The following is a 12,825-nucleotide window of genomic DNA, read 5'->3' as shown; positions in this document are numbered from 1 at the left end:
GCTATAGTCTTGAACTCGCCAAGCCTCTTCTTCTTGGATAGAATATCCTTTCTAAACTTGAGATAGTTGGGCATCTATTCTAAGGATTCTACCAATAGGATATTGATGTGAAGTTGCTTAAGAACATCCAAGATTTTCTTGAACTACACCTCCTGTTTTTGTTGCTTGAGTCTTTTTGGATACAGAGGTGATGGAACCTTGGCTTGGATCAGAAAAATTTTTTGAGGTATTGTACCTGCATCTGAAAAAGGTGTTAGCTTGTAAGAATTGACTAGTTTAGGTTTTACCCCATTAGAATCTTCAAAATCTAGCATCTGTGGTGCAGGAATTGCAACTGTCAATTGATTTTCATTTCTCTTGGCAAGTTCATCTTCAACCTCAACTTCCTTGGGTTCCAAAGTCCTTCCGCTTCGTAAAGCAACTACTTTGTAATGTTTCGTACCCTTATTCCTTGGATTTTCTGTGTCACTCGGCCAGGCTCCTTAAGGTCTATTACGAAGATCCGTAGCTAACTGACCCATTTGGTTCCTTAAAATTTTCAGTGTTGTTGCTTGGCTCTAGATTCATGCGTCATTCTTAGCCATGTGCGCGTTCAAAAAATTCTCCAAATTATTTTATGGTTCAGCTTATGCTGGTTTTTGAACTTATTGATTGAAACCTAGAGGTTGATTTGATCTATGCTGCATATAGGTATTGTTCGGTCCAACTCCTTGGTTACTTAGAAAGAAGTGTGGATGGTTTTGCCATGAAGGTTATAGAAGTTGGAATATGGTCTTTTTCCACTTCTATTCTAGTTTTGTAACACCCCAAACCCGGCCCAGACGTTATGGCTAGATTTGACGTGTCACATGGACTTACGACTTAGTATGCATTCATTGGTTTAAGTGATTGGGGTGGTGTTTGTAAAAACAGCGGTTGAATGAAAAGCCGGTTTATCAATCTTTAGGCTATCCATTTGTTGTGCTTGTTGAGTCTTGGAAAACGTTCATTAATTTTGAAAACCCGCACAGCCTAACACTAGCAGTTTCGACATAGTATAAATATATTCAGAAAATAGAACCATAGCAAAAAATAAATTTAAATAACGGCCTTATTACAACTTAAAACCCAAAATTAAATCAGAATATAAAATAATAAAAATAAACTAACTTAGAAAAACCAACTTTGCAGATGATGTGGCCACTCCGAATCCCTCACAGCTCCAAGCCCACTATGGTTGGGGATTTCCTGCAGAGATAAAAATAAAAGGGTGAGTTCGGTAAACTCAGTGTGTAACATAACCCAACCATAGCCCAAAACAGATCAAACCTCAGAGTCAGACTTATCTAGGCCTTGGCCCAGTACAGAAATTAGAATGAAACCCATAGGCCCATAGCAGATACAGAACAAATATATCATGAATACAGAAATCCCAACCCAGAGCCATCCATAACACCCCCGTACTAGCCTTACACCATGTGGGGAGACTACTCGACCCACCCAACCGCTACACACCACAGAAATTGCAGCGAAGTTGCCAGATATTGTGATGAAGTCACCAGATACAGATATTGTGGCTAGGCCACCAGAACAGATATATATATGTGGCGAAGCCACCAGATTGCAGCGAGGCTGCCAGATATTGTGACGAAGTCACCAGAACAGATATATGTGGCGAGGCCACCAGATTGCAGCGAGGCTGCCAGAATGTTTCCTCGATCAATATAAACCCATGTCCCATGCAATAGAAATAATATGTCATGGCATACGTATACAGAAGCAGAACATCATGCTTTTCAAAAAAAATAATCCTAGGGGTAAAATCGTAATTTTGCATGCATAAGGGTATTTCAGTAATTATTACCTATTGCTAAGGTTTCATGCTCATTCTATCGTTTACCAAGTAATCAGAAGTACTTACCTCATCTTTTTACCAAAGTGGGCCGGTTGGCCCATTGGCCCATTTTTGGCCCATTAAGCCCAAAAATACCGTTGTGCACGAAAATGCACACTCTGCACTCTAATCATCCAAATGCACCATATTCATTAACAACTGTCTCACGAGCGCTCGAATGCTCGCGAGTTCACAAAATACCAACGTTTCGGTATTTCGGCTTTTACCGATTCAGTCTAAGAGAGGGTGTCGTTTACATACCTGGTTGATGACGATTGATGACGATTGATGACGATATCTCCCAGGCGATAATCCTACAATCGATCACTAGCACATTAGACTTACGAATTAACGATAACTAACATAAATCCACGTCAACTAACCCAATCATCACACAAGTTAGTCATTTACGCACGAGGGGCAAAATAGTCATTTTACCCTCCAGGGGTAAATCGGTAGTCCTACCCTACAGGGATATTTCGATAATTTTACAACTTATCCACTTGGGCCTACAGACCCATTGGAACCACATGGCCCATTTCAGCTTGAAATAGTCGTCCTACTGCTAGAGTAATGAGAAATACACACCTGTTAGGAGACTGTAGTTAATCCGCGCTCCAAACACTCTTAGCTGACGCCCAACCCAAACGAACACGTCATAAAGCGAAAGGGATCAACCAAGAAGGGTATGCCTACTCTCCTCATGGTTTGCTCTATTTAAAGCCAGCTTTCTATCTACTCTTATGTTAGCTTCCCGATGTGGGATCCCTCCATCACCAGAGTTTAAAACCAATACCAACTCTTGCCGTCCCAACATAGCAAAATAATCAACCTTTGCATGCCAAGGGATTCGAACCAAAGTCCTCTCACATGCCAACTCACGCCACCACCACTAGGCCATCAACTCATTTGTGTCATAAATCCAACACATTAAACTTTAAAGCGCACCTACTTGCTTCCAGATTTATTAAAAAGAAAAACCAAAATATATTGCAAGAGCCAAGACTTGAACCTTGGACCCCTTGCTTCCTCTATGGCATCACTTCCTTGTCCCCTAAGTGGCACCACCTTGCCACTACACCACACTCCTTTTTGTGTCATCTTTTACCCCTTTACTTTTAAAAGCCCAAACACCAATTGCATCACCTGTTCATAAAATTAAAATTCTGAAGACTACCACGGATGTAACTTAAGTTTGGGCCTTCCAAAGGCCCACTAACCTACTAAAATATATATATTAACCAACCAGAACACACACAAATTTTAAAAATCATAGAAACACAGAAAACCCGAAAATTGGGGCGTTACAGGTTTTGATTTCTTACATAATAGGCAGACTTGAGATTTGATGGACAATTCTAAAATGAATGCCCATCCTATAGTATACATAGGAAATATTGTCAAATTGACTTGGTGGCTGAGCTACAACATTGTTTAGTTCATTCGTAGAAAAAAATTTAAACATTGAAGAAATTGAAGATACCTGTGCTGCAATTGAAGTGAAAGCATCCACTTCATGCACTCTTGCTACTCATCTTCTTAAAGTTGCGTGATTGGTTGCCTATTAGTAGTTGTTACTGGCGAGTTTCACAATAATTTCATAAGCCTCATTATAAGACTTAGAAAGGAGAGCACCATTTGCAGAAGCATTAACCACCATCCTAGTGTGTGTGTTGAGACCATTGTAAAATGTCTCCAGTTGGTTGCAATGCGAAATCCCATGGTGAGGGCATTTGCGTAGTAAGTTTTTAAATATTTCCCATGCTTCGTATATAGATTCATCATCTATTTTCTAAAAAGTAGTGATCTCATTCCACAACTTAGCATTTTTGCTAGGTGGGAAATACTTAACTAGAAAAGGTTCCGCCATTTTCTTGCCATGTAGAAATTGAGTTGGGTGGAAATGAATTAAGCCATGCTCGTGCTCTATCTCACAATGAGTATGGAAAAAACTTCAATCTCAATGCATCTTTGGTTACATTAGCTATCTTGAAGGAATCACACACCTTCATGAACAGTCGAAGGTGAAGCTGTGGATCTTTTATGGGCATTCCACTAAGCTGGCCCACCATCTGAAGTATCTGAAACATCATGGGCTTCAATTCAAATTACAATGCCTAGATCTCCGGTCTCCTAATTCCTAAATTAAGCTTATTAAAATGTGGCACAACATACTACCTTTTAGCGCGATCCCTGTCATTAGCAACAAGGATTGGATTACAAGCATTACTAGTTCCATTCCCTTGAACTTCGTTTTGATTTTCATGGTCCATTTCTGCGGCTTGTCTTTAGCCTAGTCTTTCTCATCTCTTTTGTCTAAATGTCCACTCGGTTTCAGGGTTTTCAAGAAATAAGTCGATAGTTCGATCAATGCTTATAAACACCTGAAAAGAAAATAGCAAAAAATGAAATATTAGTTAATAATAAATAAACCAAATTGCAAGAAATAATTTCACAATTAATGATTAAATTAACAGTCCCCGACAACGAAGCTAAAAAGTTTGTTCGCGACGGAATGTGCTAGTATACACAGTCGTTATCAAATAATTAGTAAAAAGAGTATCACCTACACAGGGACAATGTTCATAGTTAGTAATTGGAAAATTAATAATTTACAATGTAACACCCAAACCCCTCTCCGTCATAGATTAGAGTTATAGGCATTACTATACAATTGGAACATTTATAATTAATTCAATTCAAAAATCATAAACGTAACTTAAATCATTCCTTCATACACATATCATCCCTAAATCGAGTCCACGAGGCCCAAAAAAATACTTAAGAAACAAATCGAGACCAATTTGAAATCATTTGGAAAGTCTAGGAAAATTTCAGAAAAAATGGGAACAGGGGTCACACAGCGATGTCTCTGGCCGTGTGGACCTAAAATGTACCTCAAACAACAAAGTTACCATTTCAAGCTTACTTGGGCCTTAAGCAATTGAAATACCAATCATTTAACCTATTCAAATTACGATTAAACATACTCAAAACATGCCAAAACAATCATCCTAAGTGCCTAACCAATGTACCCTCATTGGTACCATATTTTATATCTTCAAAACACATCAACAATGCATCATCCAAATCAAAGTTTAATGTATGCCAAAACCACTCAATTTAGCCTAACCTAAAGCTACTTAAGACATCAAGCTTTAAGTTTCATACACATCAAGCTTTTGGTCAAAACACATACTAACATTTAGCTTCAAACATAAACATATATTTATAACTCAATTTACATCACATTCAGAAAAACAACTAACAACCAAAGACATCCTAGGTACATGCCATTACAAAATTAAACATCACCACACTTGAGATCAGGATTGTTGTTGGATGCTGAGTCGGCATTCAAAGAGAGTACCTAACTTGCACACGAAAAACAAAACTACACACTGAGTAAAACTCAGTGATATTTCTATAATCCAAACGTTTTAAGACATGATATGATACATGAATGCTCAAATTGAATTATATCATCATACTACTATCTGAACATATAATTACAAGATGTCACCATTTCAATTAATTTCATACACACATGCCTTGGTTCATATTAAACACTTACCATAGCCACAAGCTAATGATTAAACACATAACTTAACAATATCATCACATGGTAATATATAGTACACAACCATAACATATCTTAAATCATGCCTTTCATATTCATAAATATTCATACTTTAATCATTGGTACATCATACCTTTCCATATTTGTCATAGTAAAGTCAATCGAAACCCTTATTGGAGCTCACACAAAGTGTGCTAAACGATGGTCGAAACCATCCCTTTTCTATAATCTATGAATATTTTGAAGACAATTGAAACCGTGATACATGTTTCCTTTGTACCATAGTCCGACTATGGTATTACATATGTATTGCCATGGCCCTGCCATGGTCTTACATTCGTAGTGTCATAACCCAGTTATGATCTTATCACCAGAATGCCATAGCCCAACTATGGTCTTACATATAAACACTGCCATGGTTCAACCCTGGTCTTATGTTTGAATAATTTCCATAGCCTCGCTATGGTCTTACGTGCGAATGCAACCTATCTCCATTGATATCAGAAATTATCATTTTCATAATTTTTTACAATTCCTATTCTATCAACAATCAATTTAATATCAGCAATTTTACATCATTTAAACTTTAATATTCATAAACACTTAGGAATATAATTGAGTTCATATTAATGAACTTACAAAGCTAATTTGCAGTAATGGCTCTGAGTTTCTCAATCAATGATCGATGTAATATCAATTTGTAATTTTTGTTTTCAATTACATACATCACTCAGCTTGGATTGAAGAACCAGATACAAAAACTTTAGCCTTCGTGTACAATTAATTTCGGGATTCAATTCCCTTAAATTTCAGCTTGTAAAACAGTTAATAGCAGTTTTGGATAGCATAGTCTTCATCCATTTAGACAACATTTTTTAACATCTAAATAGCTCATTTATATATCATTTGTTCATTAACAACTTCAGCAAATATTAACATAAATTTACAGTCACTTAGACAACATTAATTGATGTCTAAACAACAATTTTTTTGTTGCATTAATACACCAAACAACAGTCCTTAAAATAGCATAAATACAGTTACTTAGACAACATTAATTGACGCCTAAACAACAATTATTCTGTTGCATTAATACACCAAACAGTAGTCCTTAAAAGAACATAAATACACCTCTCTGAACATCATTAACAATGCAATATTCGAATAGCATCAATACCACAATCAGACAGCATAACAGGGCAAAAATTAACAATACCAACAAGATAAAATTCGGACAAAAATTTAACAGTTTCAACAATTATTAAACACAAGAGAATAAAAGTTCAAGGAAAACTCACTAAGGTTCCCAACACCGATTCTACCTATTCAATTTGCTTCTTCCCTTTTCTACTACAGCCTTTTCCCACCTTGTTAGATAAATACAATCAACCCCAGAGTTACAGAAATGGAGTATAACAACACAAGCATTCACTAAATTCTTTAACACAAGTGAGAAACTCTTCATCTATTAGACATGCAACATTTACAACTAGAAAAGAAACTTTTCTCTTCTCCGAGACATTCGGTCAATCTCAAATCAACAATACAACCAGAATTTGTTAACGAAAAGCTATGGGCAAGGGAGAGTTTAGAAGAGTTACCCTTCTACTTGAAAATTTTAACTTCTAAGCAAACAAATGTTATGGTTTTCCACTACATGCAGCTGGCCTTTCTTCTCTAGCTTCATTCGAAAGAGACAAGGAAGCAAGATAGACCAAATAAATTGAAGTCTTTCCTTTCATTTTCTATTTAATTTACTCTCACTTCATTTACTAATTCTTAATTTAATAATATATATAATATTTAATATCCTCGTAAACATCCACTATCAAAATCTATAAAAACAATGGTGTATTTATTTAATAAGTTCTTCAATATAGATTCACCTTATAATTTAGTATTAATTCTTACTTTTATCATTTATTTGATTTAGTCCCTTTATTTTAATTAAAAACTCTTTGTTCAAAATTACATAAACAAAAATTTAATTCACTTATAATATAACTCTGAAAATATTTTTATTAAATATATACGAGTCTGGTTTAGGGAAACAAGGTCCTGAAACCTTAATTTCCAAAACCATTGATTTTAGAACCGATACACTTGTATCTTGTCTAACTTTCCAATAATTAAAATTATTAGACCAAACTTCAATATAATACTGTAATATCCTTGCAATTATTAATAAATAATATTCACTGATCATATCATAGGAAACAGTATTTCGAAACCACCGTTTCCAACTTAATTGACTTTCAGGTCATTACATACAAGTTGGTTAAGAAAATAAAATAATAGAAGGAGATGGATGTTAAATTTAAATTAACAACTAATATGCAAATGAGATAAAATAAAATGCAATGAATGGTTAGCAGCAATTCCCAAGATTTAACAACAATAACATGAATAAGTAGAACAATAACAACTCTTGATTTAATTCATTCATAATCATGCTTAACAAATGTTTTGGAAAAATTCCATGCCAACTCGATCATTTATGAACTTGGAATCTAAAATCTTAGCTTTTTTGAGATCTTGGATTTGTCACTTAGAAAACATGCATATTTCTAGGTCAACATTTAACTAAGGATTGCTTAGAATTTATGCAAAGCAACAGGTACAAGTCAGGTTTGAAACAATTTAATCACATAAATTTAAAGTTATGCAAGGCAATAGTGTTCTTTAGGAATCATTAGGAAAATTTAATTTATTCTTGTTCAGATATAAATTAAGCATGCATCTTCCAATTATTATGTCTATTAATCACCGTTTGGTTCAGATTAAGCGGTTAATTCTAATGTGGTCAACCATATTTTAATGCATGAACAACATGAATGATTTTAATTGGAAGCATGAATAATTGAGGCACAAAACAATATCAACATAAATTGAATGAATTGAATCAAGTAATTGCAACCATTCTAGTTAAAACAATTTAAGTCATTATCATTAATGAAAAATAAATAAAATAATTTGCCAACCTGTTTGTAAACTAAGAATGATTTAAAGAGAAAGGAAGAAGAAACTTTGAGATGAATTCGGTGATTTCCTAAGAACTATCTATGGTGGCTTCCTCTGATATCTGTTGTTTCTCTGATGTAAATTACTCCTCAAGGTGGCTGACCAAGGGAGCTTTTCTCTCAGGAATTGCTTACTAGGGGAACTCTTAAAGAGAGGATTGGAAAAATGAAAGCAAATGGAAGGCTCAGGCATGGAGGAGAAAGGAAAATGGAGTGAATGTTTTGAATGAATGAATGATCTATTGACGGATGATCTAAGAAGTGAATGAGGGTGGTATTTGTAACAACCCATTTTTAGTAAAATCAGAATAGTGGTTTCAAGACCACAAATTTGACGAGTAAATTATTATTATTTTATTATTTTAATGTTTACGGGATGTTAGAAGGCTCGTATTAAAATTTTGTTAAGAAATTTTGATGTTTCCATGCTTAATTAAGTGAAAAAGACTAAATCAAAAAAGGTACAAAAGTGGAGTTCTATTAGTAAAAAAGGTCAAATGGCTGTGAAACTTTAAAGTGAGAGGACTTAGATGGTAGTTAGACCATTCAAATAGTTAGTGGACTTTTATGGACACTAATTAGGTGATTTTTAAGATAAAAGCTAAGGTTAAAATAGTAATTTAATAAATAAACTAAAAATTAAAGGAAAGAAAAGATGTATCATGTTCTTCATGTTACTTTTCCACCAAAATTATAAGGGAGAAAGGCCATAGTTAGGGTTTCTTGGTTCAGAAACTTCAAGTGCTTGCATGTAAGTGGTTTTGAGCCTATTTTTAATGATTTCTATGTTTTTGAAATCGTAGCTTAATCTAGCTAGCCTGGGGATCAATTTGCAAAACTGTTAAAGATGTATTATTGTTCCATGAATGTTATTGCTTGACTCTTGATTTTAATGGTAGATTATGAATCCTTGTTGATAGATAAACAAGTTTCGTAAACTGATTTCTGATGAAAATGACATTTAGGGACTTATTTGTAAAATTAGTAGAATTTCAAGTTAAATTCATGAAATGATTATTTGCATGAGTTGATAAGGGTCCCTAATGAAATTGGCTAGCTTGAGGGATGAAAATGCTTAAATTTTAATTTATGAGCTTAAGGACTAAATTGTAAAAAGTTAAAATATTAAGGGCAAAATAATAATTTTGCAAAAATATGAAATATACACTGAATTGAATAATAGAAGTATTAAATGGATTGGATTTGTTTATTTAGATCAAGATAGACCACGTACAAATTTAGATCAGGGAAAAGCTAAAGCCTCAGATTAGTCGATCTCATTTCTACGCCCTAGTCGTTGAGGTAAGTTCATATGTACGAATTATTACATTCGTGTTATTCAATAATGTGTTATTATCAATATATAATGTTATTGAGTTATGACGGTTAATGAGTCCCAGTTGAACCTTAGGAATTCATACGATACAAATGACATGTCATTAGAGATTTCATGTTTCAGGTGCTGGCCTTGAATGTCCTACTGATGGCCGAGGTCCTGCATTTTTTGCGGATACTCCATAGCTCGTGTGAGCTACATCGTGTAGATTACATTTTGACCTACAGCTTGTGTAAGCAGGCCCATTTCACAGTTCATGTGAGCAACAATGTAAAGGAAAGGTTACGGTTATGTGCTTAAGCATATTTTGTGTGAGCTTTCCCAAGTATCTGATGATATTCTAAATGGTTCAAAGGGTAATGAAAAGGATTGAAAAGAATTAAAAAGGTAAGTATTTATATGGTATTATGCATATGTTCATGGAAAGGCTAAATGATATATGTTTACATGGAAATGAATCATCATATGTTTAATTCAAATGAATTATGTATGAATGCACTAACTTGTGTATTGATGATAGTGCTTAGGCTTGTGCCAAGCTCAATCAGTTTGGAAGCTCATCGGAGATCTATCACACTATCCAACATAAATTTTGGTAGCTTTTGATGTTTTGGCCAAGGTTATAATTGCATGTATAGGTGGACTTGTATTGGTATCTAGTTGAATGTTAGTTGATGATTTTGACATGTATAAGTTGTTGTGGTACCAATTTATGTTGGTTGGATTGTGTCATTTTGGTACTTGTGATGCATGAATGGTATGGATCAAATGGTATGCTTATGCTGAAGTACTAATGGTCATAATTGTGGTATGATTTGTAGAGTTTGAATATATGTGTTGATGAAAATGTGATAAAATAATTTCATATTTAGGTAAGTTTTGGATGAATGCAATTGAAGTGCCTTGTATGAAATATTGGTTGAATGATCTTGGAGTATTGAATTGGTTATTTATTTTAGGTTTTTGTCATGTTTTGATGCCTTGATTATGTGTACTAAATTACTTTAGGTGATTGCTTGAGTTGGTGTTGAAAATGGCTTGATTTTGGGCAAATTCATGTCCACACAGGCGTGTGACCCAGCCTTGTGCGACACACAACCTGGCAACACGATTTCATTGCATTCAAGTTAGGCTGTTACACGGCTTAACACACGGCATGGAACATGGATGTGTGGGGATATTTCAGGAGTTACACGGCTTGGCACACGAGTGTGTGACACGGCCATGTGACCCAATTCAGAGAGTTACACAGGTGAGGACACGGGCTAGGGTATGGCTGTGTGTCCCTATTTCGATTGTTACATGGCCTGGGACACGGGCTTGTGTCTCAGCTGTGTGAGGCACATGGCTTGGCCAGACGGCTGTGTGACCCCTCCAGTCAAATTTTCCTAACTTTTTCTTTTACTTTCCAATTTTTTCCAATTTGGTCTCGAATTGTTTCTAATGTATTTCTAGAGCCTCGATGGATCAATTTAGGGAAAATATATATGTGAATTAATGATTTATATTATGATTTCTTTGATGTATGAAATGCATGTTTTATGGTTTTGTTTGTACGATAATACTCCGTAACCCTAATCTGGCAATGGATACGGGTTAGGGGTGTTACAGTATTTATACATGAGGTAAGGCTTGAGAGTTTGCTAAAAATTACATGCACATCTCTAAGAAATCTCTCATGCATGGCTGCCATATTTCATGGAAAGAGGGATTGATGTTTTCATGATTCGAGCTTGATTTTTGCTTGATTTAAGGTAGAGGTTGGACAATAACTATGGGATTTGACTGGGGTTAATTTGTGATTTTTTTACACATGTAATGACCCTTAATTAATTGTTCCAAAGCTGGTTGGGCTGCTTTACCAAGTCATTGCCAAATTTGGGCTTCTTTCCCCCTTAATGGATGGTTTGGGCTCCAATGTGGAAGGAAAACTTGTTCATTTTAGCAACCCAATTCCAAGCTGAATTGAAACAAATTCTTTGGGTCCAATGCCTTAGCTTTGCCATCCCATGCTGACTGATTTTTAGCTGGTATGGTGTCACCCATACTAGGTTTGAACATTCAGTGTACCAAGTTGTAGCAATTGAAGCACAAATTATGAAATTTTCAAAATGCAGCAACAAAAAGTAGAATTATGTGAAATTAGCACCTAATTACTAAAAAATTATAATCTTTCTTTAATTATGCCAAAATTCTTAATATGTACTAAAAACACATAATTAGCTATCAAAATACTGGAGATTTACATAAATTCTAAGTAAAAAAGTGCTATAAAAGTCTATATAATTTAGAGTTATTAATTATCCACAATCACCTAGACTGAATCCTTCTTAGTAGGTGTCAAAGACAACCCACTAACAAAATCCATATTCACATGCTCCCATTTCCACTAAGGAAATCTAAATAGGCTGTATCAAGCTTAAAGGGAACTGATTCTCAGCTTAACTTGTTGGCACGTCAAACACTTAGTCACAAACTCAGTTACCTCACACTTAAGACCCGTCCACCAATACAGTTCTCTTAGATCCTAGTACATCTTATTCCCTCCAAGATGCATAGCGTAAGGACTACTATGTGTTTCTTGAAGGATAAACTATCTCAGATCTTTATCATCATACACACATTATCTCCAATGGTAACACAAGACTCCATCAGATTTAAGCCTAAAGTTTGTACTCTTACCTTCCTTAGCCTGTTTAATTCGAGGCACAAGAGATGTATCTAGAGGTTGCTTCATCTTAATCTCATCCACCAAAGTAGGTTTTATTTGTAACTCCGCAAGAAAACCTTCATCTTCAGAGAAGATCAAATTAGTGAACATCACTCTCAAGTCAGTGGTTTTACTAAATGCATCTACCATGACATTAGCTTTCCTCGGATGGTACTCAATGGTACAATCATAGTCCTTAAGCAACTCTATCCATCTTCGCTACCTTAAGTTTAACTCCTTTTGGGAGAGAAGGTACTTAAGGCTCTTGTAATCTATGTAAATGATACACTTCTCACCATACAAATA

At 35.0% G+C, this 12,825-nt stretch overlaps 1 non-coding gene across 1 annotated transcript; it reads left to right on the top strand.

Annotated features, from left to right (window-relative positions):
• Positions 1-3,588: 3,588 nt before the first annotated feature.
• LOC121213425 (small nucleolar RNA R71) lies at positions 3,589-3,695 on the top strand. Its single transcript, XR_005908807.1, has one exon. It is a non-coding gene; the product is annotated as a small nucleolar RNA R71 (small nucleolar RNA).
• Positions 3,696-12,825: the final 9,130 nt, after the last annotated feature.

This window comes from Gossypium hirsutum, chromosome A13 (genome assembly GCF_007990345.1).
Source record: "Gossypium hirsutum isolate 1008001.06 chromosome A13, Gossypium_hirsutum_v2.1, whole genome shotgun sequence".
NCBI classification, from domain to species: domain Eukaryota; kingdom Viridiplantae; phylum Streptophyta; class Magnoliopsida; order Malvales; family Malvaceae; genus Gossypium; species Gossypium hirsutum.
The sequence above is the reverse complement of the archived record's forward strand: the minus strand, read 5'-3'. Positions and strand labels throughout refer to the sequence as shown.